This window comes from Lissotriton vulgaris, chromosome 4_1 (genome assembly GCF_964263255.1).
Source record: "Lissotriton vulgaris chromosome 4_1, aLisVul1.2, whole genome shotgun sequence".
In the NCBI taxonomy this organism is placed as follows: domain Eukaryota; kingdom Metazoa; phylum Chordata; class Amphibia; order Caudata; family Salamandridae; genus Lissotriton; species Lissotriton vulgaris.
Genome location: NC_141691.1, coordinates 831,855,862 through 831,875,718, shown reverse-complemented (window position 1 = coordinate 831,875,718; position 19,857 = coordinate 831,855,862).

Below are 19,857 nucleotides of genomic sequence, written 5' to 3'. Positions count from 1 at the left end.
CCAAAAAGTCCAGAACTCCAATTGGCGCCCAACGTGGGGCGACGTCATTCGGTACCGGTCCAAAAGCCTGAAGAGTTCGAGAGGCTTCGTGTGAAGATTCCTGAGGGAGGCGCCCCACTTCATCGATCCCGGCATATCGCAAAAGTGGCCCAAAGTTCTCTTCCACGAGGGTTTCCCGTTCAGGACGGCTGCAGTGGGCCGTTGCCTTGACCGTCGCCCTGTCTTGGACCCGAAGTGGTGCAGTCCTTAGTACGGCGAAACGTGACAGGTTTCTCCTTGGTGACGTCTTCAGTGCCTCAGTTAAGTATTTAGTGATAGCTAGCTGGTTACTTTGTGAGGATTGTTAAAAATCCTTGATCGGTTCTTGGTTTGGTTTGGTTTTGTTAGATTATCATTGGTTGTTTTAGTTACGATAATCTATTTGGTTTAGTTTTGGGTATCGATACATCAGTTCGTTTTGGTAGGCCTAAGTTCTTGGTTCGAGTGCACATATTTGTTCCGTGTTTTGTTTGTTTTGTGTTCCGGACTGAAAATGGTAAGTCGGAAAATGTTGTCTTGTTTTAGTTGCAACAGTGACTCGCGATTGGAGGACTCTTGTCTGGTTCCTCCGATTGGGACTCCCCTATATGATTTATATTGTAAGTATGGCGTGGGTCCTATAACTTATAATGAGATATGGGTCCGCTATTGTAAGAAGGATGGTGTCCTTAGTTGGCCACTGCATGGTAGTTTTGAGCAAGAGATTCTCGACAATTTAGAAGCGAAATTGTTCAAGAAGAAAGCCCGGCCGGCAATGTTTGATTCCTTCCGTTATTGGCGGAAAGAATCCAAACAGAGAGAAATGAAAAGGTTGAAGAAAGAACAGAAAGAACAAGAAGGGTTAACTCTAGAGCAAGCGACTAAACAGTTGCAAGCTAACGAGTGTGAAAAGGTCATAGATGTAGCCATTAGAGAGCATAACCTAGCGATTGACAAGTGCTATCCTGCCTTGCCATCGAAAATGGCTAAGATATTGGAGGACTCCGAAAACGATCCTCTGCTGTCTTATCTGTTACGGTCACCTCCACCGTATGCACAAGGTGCTACGGCTCCGCTCGTCCCGAATGTTCAATTGCCGGTTGCTGGACAACCTGGTGCTCCTGCTCCTGTCCCTCAGAACCAAGTTCCTGTACTTCCTGTGGTGAATGTAAATGTTCCTACAGCTCCTCCTCTTCCTACACTGCCAACTCTTATACCTACCTCTGTACCTACTGCTCCAGAAGCTATTTTCCTCGATACTCCTACTGCTTCCTCATCTATTCCTACCTCCACTGCATTCTCTATGTCTGCGAGTGTACTAACTCCACTTTCTGTTCGTCGAAGAATCACTGATTCAGTTACTAATATGCTGTCTCCTATATATAAAACTCTGATTAAGACTCCTACTCCTGACTCTGTACAGAGACGGAGTCAGCTTCCTAGTACTGAGGAACGGGGAGTTTTAGACTCCACGGCTCTCAGATGGATTTCGAAGGGTAGAAGATATAGTACGAGAGATGTGTTAGACACATTTATGCAGTGGGGAGAACCAACGCAACGATACGTCTTTGATGAGATGTGCTCGTTGTTACGTGAAGAAATAGAAGAAGACGATGTCGAATCAGATTTGGAAGATTTAATTAGGGTTCAAAAGGAGTTTGCTGCTGGAATGATAGTGGGTGAGAAAATAAAGCAAGCGATGGAACTCATTTTAAGTTTTAGGAATGATCCATCTCTTCGTTCTCCGAGAGATTTAGAGAAAGGTAAAATGAAGCTAAGTCGCCAATATCCTATGAGGGAAGTTCCTCCAATCTGGCGCGAAGCAGTGCCACGTGATGATAATGCTGGTATTGCAGGTGCTCCAGCGCAGTTCCAACGAGTGTGGATACACATTCCATGGAAACGAGCAGAAGTGTTAGCAGTGAAGCAGGCCTTGCCAGATCCGCGTAAGAATCCAGCCGGATATTACAAGGAATTAACACAGACAGTTGAGGCTTGTATAATGAACTTAGCCGACATTGATATGTTATTTGGTAACGTAGTTCCGCAACCAGTGTGGGCTAAAATTCGTAGAGAGGATCATCAGGCTGCTTTAGGTGGTGATTGGGCAGCTATCACTGCAGCAGATGGTCAACAAATAGGTGGTGCGAAACCCGAACCTTTGATCGCTAATCTGCCAGGTAGAATAATTGATCTAATGAAGACTCTGATGCCAGCATTGCGTGTTAATTGGGACAAGTTGTCAGCATGTAGGCAAAAGAAAGACGAAAGTGTCTCGGACTTCTTCACGAGGTTCGAAGAGACTTTTGTGGATCATAGTGGCCAGGACATGAGTACAGAAGGAGGGCAAAGATTGTTTGTCGATAAATTTGTGCATAATTTGTTACCTGAATTATGCAATAAATTAAAAGACTCAGAAAGTGCGTGGGCTGTATCTACGACAGCGCAAATACTTGCGACTGCACAGTACTACGAAAATAGAGATAAAGAGGAAAAGGAAAAATCAGAAAAGAAAACGAAAGATTTAAAAACTAAAGTTCTTTTGCAGCAGGCGTATCCGCCTCGCACGAACCAGACTAATACGCAGCAGAACTCATACCAAAGGACAGATTATAGTACATCAAGACCTCAATATCAATGGAATCAATGCGCGTACTGCAAGAAAGAGGGTCACTATAAAAATGAATGTCCGATCCTAGCGCAAAATAATGCAACAGCAGCTCAGAGAAGTCGTGGTGGTTTTGTGCAGAATTCTAGAGGACGAGGACGAGGTGCTATGCCTCCACAAACTAATGATCGTCCATCCAATCACTTTGATCAACGAAATGGACAATCTGTTCAGCAAAATAGATCTCAGCAATATCTTGTTGAAGATTATTGTGAAGTAGAAGAGGGTTTTCAACAAAATGGGTACTAGGACAGCCATGGACAGAGAGAGGGAGTAGTATCAGTTCCAGTGGATCAGAGTGGGCCTTATGTCGCAGTAGCAACATCAGGTGTAGTCGAACCGTTTCTGTTGGATACTGGTGCCGCAAAAAGTTCTATCATGCATGCGAAACTCCCTGGCGCACCTTTGTCTGGCTCAACAAATGTTTCCGTAGGTTTTTCAGGCGCCCCTGTGTACAATCCGATATCTGGTCCTTTGTCTATTTCTGTTGGACCGTGCCAATTGAAAGCACCCCTGATTTTGACGACAGGTTGTAATGAAAATCTGCTTGGTTTAGATTTGTTAAAACGACTATATGCGACATTGTACTGTTCTCCAGAAGGAGTACAGCTTACACTGGGTAAAAACATCACCTCTCCGATGTACTTGTCAATGGACGCACTCCCGCCGGAGCTCCGTTCACTCCCTGATTCTCTTTGGGCGACTGGTCCTAATGATGTAGGTCTCCTAGAAATTCCACCGTATGTAGTAACTTTGAAAGCAAATGTGAAATTTCCAAGAATTCCCCAGTATAAAATATCGAGTGAAGGTGAGCGTGCACTTTTATTGATTGTGCAAGACTTGATTAAGAAGGGTGTAGTTGAAGAAACTAGAGGAAATGTCTGTAACAGTCCTGTATTACCGATTCTGAAGCGAACTGACCCTACAAAACCTCCAGTTTATAGGTTTGTCATAGACATTAGAGAAGTTAATAAGATTGTAATTCCGCAGTTTCCTGTAGTGCCAGACATTACTGCCTTGTTAACATTGATACCTGCTACAGCTACATGGTTCTCAGTTATAGACCTAAAGAATGCTTTCTTTAGCATTCCGATAGCCGAAGAGAGTAGGGATATTTTCGGCTTCTGTCTAGGAGGTCGCAGTTTCAGATTTAAACGCGCTCCACAAGGCTATTGTGAAAGTCCATCCATTTATAGTCAAGCTTTAAAAAGTCAGCTAGATTCTTTTGTCCTTCCTCCAGGTTCTGCCCTAGTACAATACGTAGACGATCTTTTAGTGGCTGCCGATGACAAGGAAACTTGCAAAGCAGCTACGATTTCGTTATTGCATCATTTGTCCAATTTGAATCATAAGGTGTCTCCTTCCAAGATGCAATACTGCTGCCAAGAGGTAACTGTTCCACGCACACAGCCCATAGTTTTGGCCGGTTGTGGAGAGAAAGAGGTTTCATTACATCCCATGGGACTAAGATCCAACATGGTCAGCTAGTTAACGACTTGTTGGAATCTCTAACCTTGCCGACTGAAGTTGCGATTGTGAAGTGCAGTGCTCATAAAGCAATCACGGATGATGTTGGTCGTGGGAATTCCTTTGCTGATGAAACTGCTAAACAGACAGCTAGAGACACGATGAGTAGAATGTACGTTGCTACGTCTGCAAGATGGATTGCTGAGTCTGGAATGTGTGAGGACACTATGGAAAGTGTGAAAGAGATTCAGAAAGAAGCGACTGAGGAAGAGAAACGTGTATGGAGAGAAAGTACGGGCAAGTTGGACTCGAATGGATGTTGGATTGATTTGACAGAACAGCAGCGTTGGATGTTGCCTGATGCATATGTGCTTGCAGTAGTGACGATGGCGCATGGAGTGGCGCATATAAGTTCTAAAGGGATATGTAAGATGTTAGCTCCGGTTTGGAAGAATGAGGGAATCAGTAAGTGTGCAGAGAGAGTGGTGAAAAATTGTATGGTGTGCTTGATGCATAATCCTGGCAAGGGAACTCCAACTCCAGCTGGTCATTTCGCTCCTCCTTCCTGCCCCTTTGAAGTGATTCAGTTAGACTTCATTCACATGGAACGCTGCAACAATTTAAAATACGTCCTGGTGGTAGTTTGTGCGTTTTCCAGGTGGATAGAAGCATACCCATTAAAGGACAACACTGCCCTATCAACTGCCAAAATTCTTCTCAAGGAATTTTTTCCTAGGTTTGGAATGCCACGGATTGTATGGTCAGATAACGGAAGTGAGTTTATAGGGAAAGTTATGCAGAGTGTGTGTGCTGGTCTAGGAGTGAAACAAAAATTCCACAGTGCAAACCATCCCCAATCTGCTGGTTTAGTCGAGGGTTACAATGGCACTCTGAAGCTTAAGATAGCCAAAATACAAGCATCCACAGGTTTAGCCTGGCCAGACGCACTTCCTTTGGCCTTGTTATCAACGAGAGCAACAGTACATTCTAGAATAGGGCTTTCTCCCTATGAGATTGTGTTTGGCCGCCCGGCAAATATCTGGGGTGTGCCAAGGCCTAAACAATTGTGCTCCATTGAATATCCTATGTTGATAGACTACCTTTACGACTTGACTGCTAAATTGAGTCTTATTCATCAACAGGTCTTCGATGCTTTGCCAAAACCTCCGGAGAGTCCAGGGCATCAGCTGAAACCCGGTGACCACGTGGTGGTCAGAAATTTTGCGAGGACAAAGAATCTTCAGCCTCGCTACATCGGCCCCTTCCAGGTCCTACTGGCAACGAGGACAGCTGTACGTGTCGCTGGCCGTAAACATTGGATTCACGCCTCTCATGTGAAGCGTGTTCCTTTGCCGCTGCCTTACGACGACTGGGTGAAGAAGGGAATTGGTGCCTCCGAAGCTGAAACAACTCCGAAATTTGTCCCTTTCAGCGATGCCGATTTGATTACTGACACTTTGAAACTTGACTCTCCTCCTGAAAGGACTCCTTTGAACACTGAACATTTGTCTCCAGCATCACAAGAAACTTTGCTATCTGCGAACTTAAACTCTGCAACAGCTGCTAGTAATACACTATTTTCCGATCAGACAGTACCAGCGAAGAAAAGATACAACCTTAGAAGCCATAAAAAGGACAAATAAAGCAGGCAACTGCATACTGTGATTTTGATATATTTATATATATATTGAACTTTTGCCTTCAGCCAGGAAGTTTGCTATTGTTTATTGTTTTTAAAATTGCCTTGCCGTCTGGGTAGCCGTAGGGTCGTGGCTGTGTGCCTAGTTTGAATTTGCAGGGGTCTGACACAAGGTCGATCTTTCTGTTGGTTCTGGGAACTCCCAGGGCTGATAGAGGCATTTTCATCTACGTACACATCATCAGTGGTCGCGAGCGGATTGTAGAAGATGGAGCTTCCTGCGCTGCAACGAAAGAATGTGATTTACGTTCGCAGAAACAGACTTAATAGAATTCTTCACAGCAAATGTTTCTTGATGCAATGTGCCGTTACATTTTTGATTGTTTTAGCAACATTGGTGGGTGGAATCGTCTTTAGCATAAATTTGATTTTTGTGCCAGTTTCTACAGTACCTCCCCTTGATCCTGCTATTTCTACTGTTTCCTCTATACACTCTTTTCACTCGTTTCCGGAACATGAGCAAGCCAGACGCTCAGAATTCATCAACAACACTTTTGTACAGCTCTTGCACCAACACCAACTGGTAGTTAACACTACAGACTGCTGGGTATGTGGCTTGATACCTCACACTATGGATAAAGGTATTCCATATCTGGTTTTGCCTTACAGCTATAATGGATCATTTCAGGCCTTCCAAACCATCTTTGCTTATGCCCTAGAAACTTATCCTCCACGTCCACCACGTTCCACTAAATATAACTCTGCTAACAAAGCTTTAGTCCAGGGAATTATTGACATGGTCAAGGACGTCAATAATACTCCATCATACCCTAGAGACGAATTGCGAGTATATTTAAGTTGGAATACTTCAGAGTATCGCCTTAGTTTAGGAGAAAGCAAGCGTAAAAGCTCAACTCCAATCTGGGTCGTACCTCACCGAGGTCAGGTCTGTTTGCAAGGTAATGGGAGAAATCCGAGAGCTCAGCTAGGGAGGAGTGAGTGCGTAGAGACTTATGTGTTTCCAGCTAACTCTTCCCCTGCCTTTCTTACTGCTAGGGGTACCTATTTCATTTGTCGAGACAGAGCTTATACATGGTTGCCTGCCGACTTCTCAGGATCATGTTATATTGCTCGATTGTTGCCTCCGACATACACTGCTTCACCTGATTACCACAGAATAAGAGTAGCGAGAGGTGTCTTCAGCAAGGAAGATACCGCTGGTCAGGAAGCTGGAGACTTTTTCAAAGGCTTCCTTCCGTTCTGGGGACCTATGGCCAATAGTAGAAACATACGTCAGCTAACACGGGTAGTTGAATCTACTATTACTGAAACTGCTGGTGCCCTTAGCAATCTGACAGCTGAGCTTCAGGCGGATAGGCTCATGACGTTGCAGAACCGTATGGTTCTAGACGTTATACTTGCAGATCGAGGTGGGGTATGCAGAATGATCCAATCGAGCTGCTGTGTCTTTATTCCTAATAATGCTCCAACAGTCTACGAGGCGATCTCTAAGTTGCACAAGATTTCGGACTCCATTCATGTAGACAAGGGAAACTGGTCCTTCATGGAGTGGTTTTGGACTCTGATCTCAGCGTGGGGATGGAAAGTTCTAATGGTCATTGGTGTCATCCTAGTATTCCTATTCTCATGTTGTCTGATTATCCAGTGTGGTCCTGCTCTGTGTAGTCTTTGTGCTACGACTTGTCTCAGAAAACCACCTGCGTTTGGAGAAAAGACACGAGAAAGGATGATGATACAACAACATGTCACTGACCTGATGAGCATAGAACTAGATTCTGACATAGACTGAGTAATTGCCTATGTAAGGGCAAAAGGAGGGTCTGAGGTTCCGTGACGGTTCCGTGACGACTTGAACCCGTGTTTTCAAGTTTGTCGGAAATACATAATATTGGTATCAGTGAACCGCAAATGATCCATTTAGTATATCCTAGTGTTTTCGCTACGCTACGAGCAAGAGCACTCCTTCCATTGACATATTTCTGATATACCCACGGCATCCATCTTAGATCATGGCCGCCATTTTGTGTTTCCTTGCCCTCACATATGCAATAGCCTCTGATCATTTCATTTACTCCACTTTGATTAAGGACACGTAGCCTTAGCCGGAGATTCACCTCTTACATGTCACGTGCACCTTAAACCAGATCACGCTGTAGCTGCATGACTCGACAAAGGCTGCCTCCTCTGCCCGAGGCCAGTCTTGCCAAACTGGTCTTCGTGTCCATTGTACCTGATCATGATTAGGCGGCCGAAGCCGGTAGCCTTGCCCATTTACAACCCACAAACATCCCTTATCCCACTTTTCTATCTTCCACACCTGGCTCTGTTTCTTTCTTTCTGAATCTTTATTAGGGGGAGGTAACGAACTTTACGATGAGGCGGTCCGGGTCCTGAATGCAATATTGACAGGGGATTGTGATGAACTAGTGGGAACCCCTCTTCGTAGATGTTTGGTATCAGATTTTATCGACGGTTCCTGTGTAACGTCAAATATTTATTGTTTAGAGACACAAAGGTTTGGGAATGTACCGACATGTGAAATATTTGCCTAGAGCACAATTTTTAGTATATAAGGAGCAACCCACTTTGTACAAATTGAACAGGCTCCTAGTTTCTGCCCGTGCGTAGATTCTGTGACTTCTGTGTCCCTGCAGTAATAAACCTTTGGTCTTTGACGCCACCATCGAGAAGCCCGTGTTTCTGTTCATTTGTGCACCAAGGCAGGTGGAACTCCGGGGTCTTTGGGTGTTGTACCCTGACACCTCTGGACGGAACCAAAAAGTCCAGAACTCCACACCTGCCCTGAGCAGTTCTTAGCCATGTTATCCAATGGGAGGTGGATAACATGGCTAAGAGCATTTGCTCGATAATGCATGAATATCGCTGACTTTTCAGCGATATTCATGCATTTCGGCCGTTTTTTATCGCATTTGCGATAAACCTTGTTAATAGCAAGGTATATCTGCGATAAAAATCGCCGATGTGCGGCGATAATTTTTGTCTCTAAACAAGTTAGAGACAAAAATTATCGCTAGTTGTTGGTAATATGCCCCTAAATCACCTCAGTTAAGTCCAAGTATTCTAGAATGAGATCCAGGCAAAAACCCTGGCAAACACCTCCTCAAATTAAGCAGCAGGGATCGGGGCTCTGGTCTAAAATCCTCCGAGTGCTTCTGCCAAGAGCAAAGAGGAAAGCAAGGGCTGCCAGCGTTTTCTAGGAATTTTTGAATATGAAAATAACTCAATGTAGCTTCCGCATTTCCCTGTTGTGCAGATTATGTTTTCATTACGTTTGGAGCATCTGCTCTCCCCCCTGGCCTCACTAAATATGGAATCGGAAGAAACCACAGACTGAATAGTTAATCACCGCTATTTTCATCAGTCTGGTTAGCCACTATGAGGGCAGGACTACTAGCCTGGAGTTTTAATTTCCTCTGCTAGTTATAGTGCACTGGCAGAATTGGCGCCAGGAAATATGTGCACTTGCTTGCAATTAATCAAGAATAGTCATTTCCATTTTAATATATAACATGCATTTACATTCACATCAATTCTTAGAGCTAATCTCGTTTACACGGACTGCCCAGCAAGTACACAAAAATACCTTTAATACAGTTTATCAGAAGCTGTCCTCCGAAGATACCAGCCCTTCTTTAATAAATTAGAAACCTTTTTGGGAAAGTCACTTTTCCAAAACTGACAGAACAGGTGATAGAACTGGACTATATAATTATAAAATATTCATCTAAAAATATTTTGTAAGGTGATGTTATATTCCCATTTAAATCTTATCTTGATGGTAAAGCTACTGAAGAAGATTCTATTCCTCAAAACATTTGTAAATCTTTTCTACGCTGACCAGTTTTATTCAAAATAGATGGATCGATTGGGGCTGTGGAGCCCCACCTTCGTGGGATCTCAACAAACTATGGGGCATATTATCAACAACTAGCGATATTTATCTCTAAATAAGCTTAGCAACATTTTTCTATCGCTGTGCATCGCCGGATTTTATCGCAGAGATAACGTGCTATTAGCAACGTTTATCTCAAATGTGGGATAAAATATCAGGCGATAGCGGCTTAATGCATAAATATCGCTGTAAATCCAGCGATATTCAGGCGATAACGCCAATAGCGTCTTAACCTGAATATCCAACTCCTATTGGATATACAGGTTAAAAAGTGGTCTGAGCAGGCGTTAGTTGTTAGCGATATTCGCGCTTAGCGCACATTTTTTTATCGCTACGCCTGCGTTGATAATAGGCGATAGCAATGTTAGCGACTGCTTTTAGTTGCTAAAAGGTTGGGTACACCCACTTTGCATGTCAAATATCGCTGACATGCAAAGCGGGCCCCAAACCGCTCGCTATCGCCTACAAACTGTCGCTAACTGCTATTAGCGACAGCTTGCTAATAGGGCGAGAAAATGATTTCCACTTTAGCGGCAAAATGGCCCGCTAAAGCGGCGATAAGGCCCTCGATAATATGCCCCTTTGGGCATGCCAGCCTATATCTTTTTCAAAAGAAGATGCAAAACTATGCCTTTAACATTTTAACCACATCTTTAAGCACTTTAAACAAATATATATATATATGTTATTATCTTCAGCCAAGGTACTGAAACTCACAACAGCACAGCAATTACAGTATGGGATTCCATCAAGGTGTTGAATAAATGGGTCTGTATGATCCTTCTTGATGTCAAAAAGGCCTTTGATAGGGTTCTTTGTGATTTCCCAGGTTTATCATGATAAAAATGGAATTTATTGCTAGTGTTAATAGGTGGCTGCCGGCTTTATCTGATATGTCAATTGCCAGGGTGATGATCATGGGCAAGAACTTTAATCCAGTAAAGATTACAGGAGGCACCCAACAGAGCTGCCCTGTTGCTGCTTTTTACCTAGAGTCCTACCTACAAAGTATTCGAATAAATCCAAATATATGACCTGTAGTACTTGATAGTGTAGAGGTCAAACTTATAGTTTATGCCAATTTCAGCCACCAGAGATGCATTTTTTGCATAAGAAAATGAAGCGAAGTGTTTTGTGAAACTGTCGTGTTTCACACTTAACTTGGCAAAATACGGATAGCTATGAATCATAGATTAGATACACATGATAAACTAATCATTTTGGAAGCAGATTATTTAGGTGCCAAAAAGTGTTGTGATGTTGCAAAGATTGTCTGTAGCCACTATAAAACTAACACGCAATGTATAATCAAAATGCATAGTTGGCTTTGATTGCCTAATAGTTTAGTGCGTCATGGCAATATTTTCAAATAGACATATTTCCCTTTTTTCTCATCTGTTTCAATTTGTCTCGTTTCTTGTTCTAAGCTCATTTTTATTGCCTAGAGGCCACCATTGGTAGTTTCAGATGCGGGTGTCAGAAAGCCAAATGGATCATAGAATTTATCAAAACACCCTTGTTAAATAGGGGTTGGCTACTCCCAATTCCAAACTCTAGCAAACTCATTTTTTTCCCGTTTTTTTTTGTAGCGTTAATTCTACCAGAAGGTATTGCAGCACTTTACATGAGAACCAGTTTTGTTACACAAGGACACATCTTTTTTTTTGGTATACCCTGTAAGTTATTTGCCCAGAATCACAGGATGTTGATCCGACACTGAGGCTCGAGCCAGGTTACCAAGCTACAAAGTCGGTAGCTCTGCCCGTTAGGACACATCCTCTCCCTCCTCTATATGGGACTACAATGTGGGAATCCATGATCAGATTACTATTTAATGCTCCTGATGATCATGTATTTTCCATGAATCATTTGTGCTTTGGTAAGGGAGCCTTTAGCTGTTTTATGAGAAATACGATTGCAACTGCTATGAAATAATTCAATTTAAGGTCATACAATCAGCCAGAAGCATTCGTCTTGCTTGGTGTAAAATGTTTACTGTACATAAAAGTAAAAAAGTTATCATACTTTTCTTTGAAGAACATCCTCTTTACTAGCTACATCGAGGGACCAAGTGGGTAAAGCTTGGGCATAGAAGGGCTTTGTCATGCTGGGGCAGTTTTTTTTGTGGGAGATTAATTCACTCTTTTTCTGAACTAAAGATGAAATTTCATCTCCCTAAGGAGTAGATTTTTCGAAATACTTACAGAGCTGTCGCAATAAACATCCATCTTGAAATGACTTAGAAACATTGGGTAGAGATAAGGAGAGAGACACTTTCACAGCTCTTTATCAGGTATTTGTGATCAATCGATGAGGGTTAATCACTGTTGCTGCAAAGTGGTCTGCAAACTAGACTGCGAAATTTCGTTGGAGGAAATCATAAAGGCCTTAACTTGGCACTTGATACATTTATGACAAACAGACTAAAACTACAGCAATTCAAAGTAATCAACATGCTGTATTTTACAGCAAGCAAGAAGTTCCAATGGAAGATTATGGTTGAATCTACATGTCCAAAGTGTGGATATGATGATGATGATACTCTATATATGTTTGTAAATTGTACTGCAATGCAGTTTTTTTGGGTGACAATTATTTGTGATCTTTCTATAAAAATGAATATGGATGTTGTATTCACCACTCACTGTGTTGTTGGACACAAATAATCCTGTACCACCAGGGTATGCTAGCTTTTTTTTACTGTTATCACCATGGCAGGGTTGCATGTGTCACAAGAGATTGAAGAGTTACGAGAGAGTAGTAAAGCCCCTAGGATGGACCAATAGTGGACACTAATGTGGCATAACTATGAACTGGAGGCTGACATTTTTTGAGCTGAAGGTGCTAAGGCGTGGTTATTACTACAAAATATTTGGAGAACATTTATAATCTCACCATCTTTGTAATGTCACCGTTTTTGTTTCTGGTGTGAATACACATTATTTTAGAGATCCATAATTCATTTTTTTCTTTTTTCTCAATAGAAAATAGAAAAAAACATAACATTGTTGTATTTGAAGTGAAAATAATACAAAACAAAGGGAATTTAAATTGTGACTGCAGTTGTATTTTTGCATCTGCCTCAAAACATCATGGTCACTTTGTTCTGCCATGAGAGTCAAAAGATGAATGATAAGATGTTCCATAAATTACCATTGTAGAACCCTGGTCATGCACACGAACAGTACAAGATTGTTTGGCACATCAAGCAAAATATATTTTTGCCATTGGAGCACTCTCCACAAACTAAGAAAAAAGCAGTGTTTTGCAGCTTTTCTTATTATTTTGACCCACCTGGTAGTGATGCCATAAAGCTGCTGCTTTACCTCATTTTAGATCTAACATACAAAAATTGCCCCCTTCTCAGTGAACTTATGATTGAGGACCAAATAAACAATTTCATTAAATCTGGTCCGGTATATTTATTTATACCTTTTAGTCATTTTCTTTATACAATTTTTTTTTTTAATGGCAGAAAGAGAATACACAATACAAGAAACTATTAACAGTCTTATTCAACAACAATTGACACGAAATACTTTACGAAAATATCCAAAAGAAAAACATCAATATTACATCAAACAAACAATACACATTACAATACAACAAATTTGGAATATATTAAACCATTTCATAGTCAAAATTATTTTCATGAAGAGAGCCAATTCATTAAAGAGCAAAAAAGCATGTATCAATTTTATTCTAGAACACACTAGATGTTGTAATTAGCTCTTGCTGGATTTGCCGACGCGTTTCAAGTTCGGGCCATAAATGTCCAAACCATCATCAGGGCTCTGTTTATAACTTAACCCCGACAATCGCGAGGTGACTGAGAAGGGGGCAATTTTTGTATGTTAGATTTATATAGGGTCCAGCCCTCCCTCAACCCCGTCAAGGACCTATCTCCTTTTGTGCGTTACCTCATTTTAGGGCAGAAACCAGCACTGGCCCTCTACAGTCTAGAATGGTATCATTGCACAGCGCGACATTGATTCAGTGAATGAAAACCACCTCTAGAAGTGGGCACTACCCTGACTGATATCCCTGAAGAGAAGCTTCTACTGAGGACAAGATGAAGATATTGCTACCTAAGCTGGAGAATTGAAATTATTGCAACATTCGGGCGATATTTTATTGACGCAGTCCAGTCCTGAAATGTAATGGAGGCCACAGTAGCTAGTTTTCGATTTTGCAGCTTTTCTAGAGCCCAAGTTAAACTTTACAAAATGTGAAGCACTTCCCTTGACAATATAGTACCTGAATATAGAGCTGGAAATATCGCTGGGCCACAATATTCTGGTAAAAATATAATGGGAAATAATAACGAAGTTGTGTATCTTTTTTCTGTTTGTTAACATAGTTTGATACACTATTGTCTACTAAAATATTGTGGCATTTAATATAGTTAGTGTCACAATTTAAATACTTGATTTCAATCAAAATAGCTTTATTTCGGAACAGAGCCATAAATAAAGATTAAAACAATTGAAAAAATAGTACAATAAAACATCTTCAGCGAGACAAATATTAAAAGAGGCAGTACAATAGTCTAAACACTACTTCCACTGAATCCTAGGATAAAATACATTCTCTCTCTCACATAAAAAACACTTTACTTAAATAAATAGTAAAAAATTATAAATACACATCACCAATAAGTGACTAGTGCAAAATCGACTATTACTGCCCGTCTCTAGCGTATATAATTTAACATGGATACAATACTGAATATAATGATGGTAAATTCACTCTAAATTACCTATCACTAGAGTATATATACATTAATAAAAATATAAAATAACATGCTAGATAATTTGCATGCCCCGTTCCAACAAATTGGAACACATCTTTTGTCTTAGTCTCCACATTCCCAACAGGAACCTGCTAAGATCAAACCAAATTAAATGATTGTCATCATATTTGAACAGCCTAATGGATTTTGTGTATTTTCTTACTCCCATTCTTTGACACAGTGGAATAATCCATCTTTTCCTGCAGGTGCTATAAAGGGGACAAAAAAACAAAGCATGTTCAATGGTTTCTTTGGAAACGCCACATATTTAACACTGGACGACATTAGTTTCCTTGTTTTGGGCCCAACTAGCTATGAACGAGCCAATAGGCAAAGATCCATGCCGAAGCTGCAGATATAGTTCTCCTTCCTGAAGAAGTTTTTAACAGAGAGGAAAGTTTCCGTTAAGGATTGTTTGCTCCGCCTAGAGGGCTGCACAAAATCTTTGTCTCGCCAATACACTGATTGAAGCAATTCCGTAGGTGTAGCACTAACTGCGAGCTCCCACAGCTATCAAGACCCATATCTATTAAAGAGGTCTTAATATATATTATCCATGGAATATATAAGAAACCAGGATTGGCAAGAATATCTTCCAGGCCTTTACAATAGGAGATGAGCTCTGGTGTAAACCAGATTCTCCTCCAATAGAGCAGTGGGCGTAACCCTATTGTATCAGAGATTGGTATCAACCCCAGTTTCTTCCTAAGTGGCAGCAGAGGTGTATTAACAGGTAATCCTATAAATTGCCTCTCAAATCAGTTTTGCACAGCTAAAAAGAGGTCCACTTTAAATTGACCCCATAATTTGGTTCCATAATACACCATCCCCATTGCTTGGGAATTATATATTTCTAGGGTAGGGCTGATTGGTCGGAACTGGGACCTTAATATCCTCTTAATTATTCCCCCTGCTACCTGTTCCAACTTAAGCCCATGGCACATGAGGTGAGTGTGCCAACCAATACGCTTTGTCAGGGTTACACCCAGAGAATCAAAAGTACTCACACTCTCATGGGAGAGGCCTTCTAATTTAGGATTACCCTACTGAAGTGCCCTGGGTTCTAATAATGAACTTTGTCTTGCATAGGTTGATCTTCAAGCTCCTCTCATTACAGAAGCTGGTAAGCCCATTGGTGTTTTAGAGAATAGAAACGTATCGTCTGCAAACATAAGAGAAGGGATCCTCAACTTGGCCAGCCTGGGGCATCATTATCACACATTTCAAAATATCTATAAAGCCATTGATGTACAAAGAAAATAGTGTGGGAGCAAGGACATACACTTGCCTTACTCCCATGTTCACTGGGAATGATCCTGTTAATTCTCCAGTACTCTCACATTTCAATTGTGCGTAGTTATCAGTGTGTAACCTCACCATGATATCAAGCAAATAGGCCTGAACCTCAATCACAGGAAGGACCTTCCTCAAGTTCCTTCTTGGAACTAAATCAAAGGCTGAACGAAGGTCCACAAACACAAACTATAGTCTGGCTTTGACCAGAATAATGGTTTTCAGTATAAAAATTGGATTAAGAAAATCTGATCGATGGTACTAACTGACTCCCTAAATTCTGCCTGAATGGGGTAGGTATTGCATTGGAGGCCATCCATTCCTGTAACCTACCCAAGACTTCCTTGCTAAATAGCTTCTGCATGCTATCGATAAGACTTATCAGCCTATAGTTGAGGGAGGAAACCCGGGGCCCTTTTTATAGATTGGAATGATTTCAGCTCCTGCCCATGTTAGGGGAATTGGAGCCCCCTCTCACGATGACAGAGAATACTAAAGAAAAATAGGCACTCAAAACACCTGTTTCATTCAGAAATATATCACAAGGTATTTTGTCCTAGACTGTGGCTTTGTTTGGGGCTATAGCTCTAATAGCTTTTGACATTTCCGTGATCGATATCTCACAAAAGTCATTTCCTGACAACTGATCAGTAGGCTGCCGAAGACCAGCTGCACAACTTGCATCTTCCTCGCTATAGTCACCACATGCCATTACCCCTGACCCAGGTTCTGGAATACCTATACATGTTCCCAGTTTAGCCCCGCTATCAAAGTAGAGGTTAGTGAAGTGCTCCACCAAGTCACCAGCTGCAATATTAGTTTCAATTAGGTATAACCCATTCTGACTCCCAGTGGTCACTAGGGTCCAAAAGGTTCGATGGTCTTTGGATCTCCCTGCCTCAAGGAGGCTCACCCAAATTGTCCTTTCCCTGCTTTTTTAACATCCAGTCAAAGTTTTTTTTATAAACAATGCCTAGTATCTAGAATCTCGAACCTATTCCTCTCCTTCACTGCCATGACCAATTTAGAGATAGCCTCTCTATAGGTTAAATTATAGCATGAGCATGATGGCCTCCCTCCCTTGGCACGTCCAACTTCCTTAAAGAAATATCTGCCCCTTATGTTGGTGAACAGCTAGTTATTTCCTGTCACACCTACTCCCAGGGCCTACCTGATGTTATCAGCTTTTTCTATAGTGGTCAGTTCTTCTAAGCAATCAGCGACTAGACTATAGATTCCACTACTGGATTCCTGCAAATAGGACACCTTGTTCCACTTTGATCCTCCGCCTATTGCTCGTAACCTGCAATCTCCTATCACAGTCTGTGTCAGACACATTAACCTTGACTCCAAGCAATAAATTCAGGCCAAGGCATTGTTGTCACTGTCAGGACATTCAACGACTTCCATGTCGATTAAATTAGGCCAGAGTCTAACATCTACCATTATATAGTCAATCAGACGAGAGTGGTTAACCCTATTAAATGTATACGCACCCAATCTGTCAGACTTTGTTCTTCCATTGCATGCACACAACCCCTGGATTAATGTTAGGGCATTGAGCTGAACAGCAACTGTAGACCATTTCTTAATTAGTGCTAGCCTGACCTCAGGAATATTCCAAACAGCATATATTTAGTGACCAGCTATCAACACTAAGGGGCTCAAATTGCCAATTAAAATCACCAAACAATACTTTCCTCATATGAGTTAGAATGGCCGGCACAAGGACCGTAAGAATGTCCAATACTATTGCCTCCAACTTAGGACCAACAGACATTGAATAGATGTTATAAAAGTAATATGTCAAACCACCCTGCTGGGTAAGGGATACACACATGCAGTCATCAGAATACACCACCAGCTCCCACAAGAGACCTAAAATAGAAGTTTTCACCCATATCAATAGTCTTCCAGAAGGACTTCCCGACCCAGATGAAATTGAGGCCTTTGAAAAGTTTACAAATCCAGGCAGAGTTAGTGACGTCAAGATCCAGGTCTCTGATGCCATAATAATTTAGCACACCACTCAGGGTCGGACAACTTAGTGCCCAACTCTGACACATTCCAAGAGCTTAACTGGAATTATGGACCTTGAGAAGGCGCAGAGATTGGACCATCTACCCCAGGAACCGAGGAATTGTAAACTATATCAGAGAGTGCTGCTGTAACTAGCCTTAGGGGCTGTGCATTTTCCACACAAGGATGGGGGTATATGAAAGAGTAAGAAAAATAAGCCGATCCCTGCTCCTTTAACTTCTGCGAATCGGGAGACCATGACCACAAATTACTAATATGTGGTCAATCTATTCCATCTGATGCATCGAAGCAATTGCAGGTATGGATTTCATATCTATCTCCCACTCTGATCTGTAAATCATAGTTTCGATCAAGGGTGAAGTAATCTGATGTGGCTGTAATAAATGCTGATAGTTAAACCTAGAGAATCAAGTAAGCATTTTTTTTTTAAAGACAATGGCAGTGGTTTGATGCGATTGTTGGTTTTAGAATTATTTCCACCCCTATAGGTAAGTGCTTGGCGAGCTAAGAAAGGATAACTAAAGTTGATTATAATAATACAGTCTCCATCACAATCCACTCTACCAGGCCCCAGCCATACCACCCTACGAGTGAGTAAGATATTATAAGCATGTACAAAGGAGAAATCTCTTTATTTTACTAGCCAATCCAATCATTTGTTATATAACCTATCATAGGACTCATCCTGACCAGCTTGCAACTTTGGAACTCTGGTTAGTATTACAACATATGGACATCAAGTTGGCGGCACGTTAGCCCTGTGAGGCCTCAACCCACCTGTTGGACTGCCTGTAACACTCTCTCTTGGAATAGAATGTTCCCTATGTAGCGAATTATTCTTGCTGCGCTGTAGAACAATATGCGAAGGTGGTGTGGAACATGGTAGATGGGCAGGATTGGTGGGGTCGTTGGAATACTGGGAATTAGCTACTGGGGTCAACCCTTCTTACTGTAGAAAACGTACAACAGCCCCAGTAGTAGTAATATTTAGCTGTTCCCTTGTTGGGCCACTATCAGTGGCATTGTTGCCCCTGGGGTTGTTTGCATTCCCTCCAACTAGGGAAACACTTGCTCTCTTAAGGGAGGACAATTCTCTTTTAATGGATTCAAGACGGGCTAGCAAGGGGCCAATTTCAAACTTAAATAATTCATTAACTTTACTCATACAGTTCATTTCAAAAGTTTCAAGGGGAGCCAAGAGGGAACCATATTCTGCTCTGAATAGCTCTTCAATATTACTCATGCAATCTGCAGAGAATTTCTCTATCCACACTGGCTTAATCACAGAATCCTGGCAGGCACATCCCTCAAGAGGAGCTCTAACAGCATGCTTGTGCATTCCAGAAATGTTGGGTACATTTGTTAGGAAGAAGCCTAGCACGCTCAGCTCTTCCAGAATGCTTATTAGCTTTCTTACTGCATGCAGCACTAGGAGAAGGTGCCGTGATGGTTTAAGAGTCCTGGCACTCCTTAATATGTGGGGAATTGAACACCGCTGATAGTTGGGTGCAGAGTGAAAGCACTCGGATAGTTGCCTTTCTGTTAATTCTATTTCTGTATAAGGTACCCTCAATACCCTTTGAAGCATATGATTTATAGAGGTGGTCTTGGGTGGAAAGAAGGTAGTTGGGTATCTAAAGCGTTGCGCTTGCCCATCTTATCAGATGTCTAATCAGTAACCGATCAAGCCCTTAGTTTACAAAAACATCACAGAACGAAACCCACGTCAAAATAAGCTCAAACCTTTTACTTCTGCAACACCCACCCTCAGTTCCACAATAAAATCTACCACTCAAAAAGTCAATAGAAACAAAGTCGAAGGAAAAAACACCCTCAAGAGTCAAAGGGGCATATTACCAAGCAATAGCGATAATTATCGCTATTGCTTGGTTAGAGACAAAAATTTACAGCTGAGCTGCGGCGATTTTTATCGCAGATAAACCTTAGTATTACCAAGGTTTATCGCAAATGCGATAAAAAACGGCCGCAATGCATGAATATCGCTG